Consider the following 5,445-nt stretch of genomic DNA (forward strand, 5'->3'; position numbering starts at 1 on the left):
TATGCTACCCCCACCTCCCCCCCCCCACCCCCCACCCACCCAACCCCGTGATCGCCGTCACCAGTCTTGGAAAAAAGCTCTCTCTGTACACCCTTTCTAACCCTCTGATTATCTTATATGTCTCTATTAAATCACCTCTCAACCTTCTTCTCTCTAAGTAAAACTGCCTCAAGTCCCTCAGCCTTTCCTCGTAAGACCTTCCCTCCATACCAGGCAACATCCTAGTAAATCTCCTCTGCACCCTTTCCAAAGCTTCCACATCCTTCTTATAATGCGGTGACCAGAACTGTAAACAATACTTCAAGTGCGGCCGTACCAGAGTTTTGTACAACTGTAGCATAACCTCATGGTTCCGGAACTCGATTTCTTTATTAATAAAAGCTAAAACACTGTATGCCTTCTTAACAACCCTGTCAACCTGGGTGGAAACTTTCAAGGATCTGTGTACCTGGACACCGAGATCTCCCTGCTCATCTACACTACCAAGAATCTTACCATTAGCCCAGGACTTTGCATTCCAGTTACTCCGACCAAAGTGAATCACCTCACACTTGTCCGCTTTAAACTCCATTTGCCACCTCTCAGCCCAGCTCTGCAGCTTATCTATATCTCTCCCTTCATCTCTATCCACAACTCCACCGACCTTAATGTCGTCTGCAAATTTACTAACCCACCCTTCTACGCCCTCATCCAGATCGTTTATAAAAATGACGAACACCAATGGACCCAACATCGACCCTTGCGGTACACCATTGGTAACTGGACTCCAGGATTAACATTTCCCATCAACCACCACCCTCTGTCTTCTTTCAGCAAGCCAATTACTGATCCAAACTGTTATATCTCCCACAATCCCATTCCTCCACATTTTGTACAATAGCCTATTGTGGGGAACCTTACCGAACGTCTTGCTGAAATCCATATACACCACATCAACCGGTTTATTCTCACCTAACTGTTTGGACACCTTCTCAAAGAACTCAATAAGGTTTGTGAGGCACGACCTACCCTTCACAAAACCGTGCTGACTATCCCTAATCAAATTATTCTTTTCTAGATGATTATAAATCCTATCTCTTATAACCTTTTCCAACGCTTTACCAACAACTGAAGTGAGGCTCACTGGTCTATAATTAACAGAATTGTCTCTACTCCCCTTCTTGCACAGGGGAACCACATTTGCTATCCTCCAGCCTTTTGGCACCATTCCTGTAGACAATGACGATTTAAAGATCAATGCCAAAGGCTCAGCAATCTCCTCCCTGGCTTCCCAGAGGATCCTAGGATAGATCCCATCCGGCCCAGGCGACTCATCTGTTTTCACACTCTGCAGGATTTCTACTACTTCCTCCTTGTGAACCTCAACCATACCTAGTCGAGGAGCCTGTATCTCAGTAATCTCCTCGACAACATTGGCGTTTTCTAGAGTGAATACTGTCGAAAAATATTCATTTAGTGCTTCTCCTATCTCCTCTGACTCCACACAAAACTTCCTAATACTATCCTTGATTGGCTCTAATCTTACTCTCGTCATTCGTTTATTCCTTAAAACAAGCCGAAACGATGTTTTGCTTGTGTTTTCGACAATTAACACAATTGTCAGGTCCTGATTGTCATTTCTCTCCTTTCCCTCTGTGAATATTATGGGGTAAGGACACCATCTGGTGGTGCATTCAGATAAACTATGTGCGCCGATTTTCAGTCACTGAAATTTAATGTTCTGGTACTAATTCTGCAGTAAAGATTATATTATCATTATGGCAAGCTATTGCTCCTCCATTGTAAGTATTGTGGACATCTTCATTGTTATTTATCTCTTTTGAATGACACTAAATAATTTAATATATAATATATATATATATATATATATATAAATGTATGTCATATATTATTGTGAATTGACATCTCCATCAAGTTTGTTGGGTATTCTTCATGCTGAAATAGAGTTTGGACTGATAAAAGTTTCAACATTCGTGCAGGATGAAAATGTAACAGAAGAGATGAATTGAACACCTACCTTTCATCTGCCATGTTCTTCTCGGTGAGAGCACGGGTGAGTGGATCTGAGTCCACGAAAAGCTCGGCCATGACCTTATTGCATGGTGGAGCAGGCTCCAAGGGTCGGACGGCCTACTCTTGCTTCAATTTCGTATGTTCTTATGTTCTTCTGAAAGTCAACTGGGACACGCACTTTTCTGATGAAGAGTCACCGGACTCAAATTTCTAACTCTGTTTTCTCCTAACAGCTCCTACCAGACCTGCTGAGTTTCGACGGTAAGTTGTGTTTGGTTTCAGATTTCAGCATCCACATGTCTTCATTTTGTTGTTCTGCTGCAGACAATAATATGAGATAAATATTAACAATTGTTCTGATAATACATTTGAAAGTTCTGAACACACAGTGGACTTTGACAAAATCCACACTTTTATTGTTTGTGCAACTCGACGAGTTGACAAAATGCACGAATTTACTTTTTCCTGTGTTGCATCTGCCGCACAGTTCAGTTTGTTCCGACAATGCAGACAGAAAATCGAAAATTGTTATATCATCCAAGGGGCATTCCAGACATTTTCTTGATCATGGGTTTACGCACTGAGTTCAGTTATAACAGTGACCAGGTGTGAAGAGCATCAAAAAATACTTCAACGTCCATCAAGCCATCAATAGCCCCGACATCCAAGTTACGAACACCCAAATCACACCTCGCTAACCTGGACATGGGTTAGAATGCCTAAGTTATGAGTACGAAAGCAAATCATCTTCACTGAGCTCAAAGTAGTACTCAAACGACAAAGGAAAATTACAAAGACAGCTTGAAGGCTTCCGTCCAGAAATGGAAAAGATGTCAACACGTGGGAGCCCGTCGTTCAGGAAGAACTGACTTGAATCTGTTGCAGTTGTCGTTGAGAGTGCAGTGCTGGAAAAGCATGGCCGGTCAGACAGCATCCGAGGAGCACAAGAATCGACGTATTCGGCACAAGCCCTTCATCAGGAATCTATCGCCTCCAGGGACACACTTTGAGAACAGCCACCCACAAGCTGAAACAAGGAACAGGAATTGGAGATAGGGCTGCCAGCAATGTCAAAGCCAAAAAGTAATTCCAAACCCCTCAGCACAAGCCAAGTGTGTGGTCTTAAATGGAGATCCTGAACTTGGGACATGACTCATGCCTGAAACCACAGAAACCGTGTCCAATGACAAGGAATTTTCTAGTTTGAAATCGAACGCTGCAACGAGTGATTTGAGAACCATGACCAGTTTAGACACATTGCAACATGCACCAGAACATGGTCGAGTCACACCTACGTCATGCTGGTCAGCAGTTAGATACTCTGTCCATCGCATTGTCAGCCCAGGTCGTGTTTTAGCAGATATCCTGCAGAATTGAGATGTTAACAGAGTCAAGACCGGGAAGAGTAAACGTCACAACATGAACAAAAAGCAAAGATAATAACGCTACTATTTCAACTGAGTCTTAAAAAGGCTTGCACTTTCTGAAAAACAAACCATATTTGTTCCCATATGGCTGCTTCACTGTCATCTCTTTCCCTGTTGGAAATTTCCCCCTTTTCATCCACAGTTATTCCTCCATTTCATAATTCACTCTCGGGAAATGCGCCTTCATGCCTAGTATTTTGAATTCAACATCTTGAACAAATTCATCGAGAAATTTCTGGCTATTTCTAGCCCGGGTTCTGGATTCAGACGAGTTGAAGGACACTTTTTATTGGTGATGTACAGCCCCTAAAAGCAGGCCCCTGTTCTTTTCTTTCGTGCAGCACGTTTGCTGAACAACATCAAATTATTACAATTCCACTTTCTTCCAAATGAAACCAAAGACGACAATCTGAACCTGTTCAAACTTCAATGTTTTGCCAAGGATTGGAAGGCGTTGAGACTGGGAAAAACTGACAGTACACATTCCTACAGTCAGTATTTAGCAGAATCAGGTTTCTCTGGTCCTGGTGCCTCTTGAAGCATCACATCGGAATACTTTTTATCTTAAATTCTGTAGCCCTGCTTTCCAGGTTCACACTGAGCAACATCATTGTAAATCTTTTGGCAATATGCTCTGCGAAAATGCAGACATATCTACTGTATTCATTGATTATATGAACAATTATTCCATAAGTAAATGTTTTGTAGTTGTATTTATATCTGTCTGGCATTCCAAGGAAAAACTTCAAATGCACAAAGTGGAGAGAGAGCCTGCAGAATATTTATCGGGTGCATTTATGAAAAGTATTTTCATCATCACTTGGTCAGCACAGACATGATGGGCCAAAGGGTCTGTTTCTATGTTGTAATGTTCTCTGACCGACTATGATTGTCGGTTCACCCTCTTGACTGAATGAACAATAAATTATGACAGTGTTGGGAAATAAAAACAGAAAGAGCAAATGATACTGAAAATCAGGATGAAAAGCAGAAGTTATGGAAAAGCTGAGTAGGTATGGCAAAATCGGTGAAGAAAAATCCGACTGAAAGTTTTGGGTCGAATTTGAAGGAAGGATCATCACACCGAAATAGAAACTCAGAGTTTTTCTTCACAGATGCTGCTAGACCTGCCAAACTTTTGCAGCAACTTCTCTTTTTGTTCATTACATTATTGACGGTGGTACTGAGTTGTCGGAGACTGCAGTATATCAATGTACAATGATGTACTGACACAAAGACTGAGCACTCCCATAAACCATCTTTGCAGCTGCCCACCAGAAACTCTCATCACTGCCGACTTCTCAATATGTCATCTCACTTGTGATCCAATCAAAAGGTTTCACTTCTTCTATAACAAAAGGGTTATAACTGACTGGCAGAATGCACCAACCCCTGAGGGATGCTAAGTCCCAAGTGTATCCTCTGTTCTGCAGAACCACATTTTACAGGATCGAATGCCCAAACACAGGAACTTTACTTTCGTGGCACGCTACCAAAATTCGACATTGTTTTTCTCAGATATTGCCAGAGGGAGAAAAGCAACCCAATGGTCTATACGCAGCTTAAATATCTAGATGTGATTTGTTGACAAAAAAAATTAAGAAATTTGCTGAGAGCATCAACAACGTTCATTTCCGTCCAGCCTAACAACAGAAACCTCAAGTGACTGAGACTTTTACAGGCGGCTCTGACTCATTAGTCAGCCGCTACTCAATGCTTTTAATTGGTTAGTGTGGTTCAGATGTGAGTTACGTCATGTCCACTTCTTGATATTTTAAAGCATGTCAGCGTTATCCTTGACCAGTGAATCGATAACGTGCCTTTCTGGAATGGTTCACGTAAAGGCACAGGGGCAGTACTCAATATTGCACAATATGTTTGCCATTGTTCGGATTATTCTAAACTTTCATTATGTGAATCCTATGGCAAGTTATTCTCTCAAACTGAATGCTGCAGTTCCATTTTACTGGAGGGTTTTGCTGGATCAAACATATTTGTTGAATTT

The sequence above is a fragment of the Chiloscyllium plagiosum genome, chromosome 44, assembly GCF_004010195.1.
Source record: "Chiloscyllium plagiosum isolate BGI_BamShark_2017 chromosome 44, ASM401019v2, whole genome shotgun sequence".
NCBI lineage: Eukaryota > Metazoa > Chordata > Chondrichthyes > Orectolobiformes > Hemiscylliidae > Chiloscyllium > Chiloscyllium plagiosum.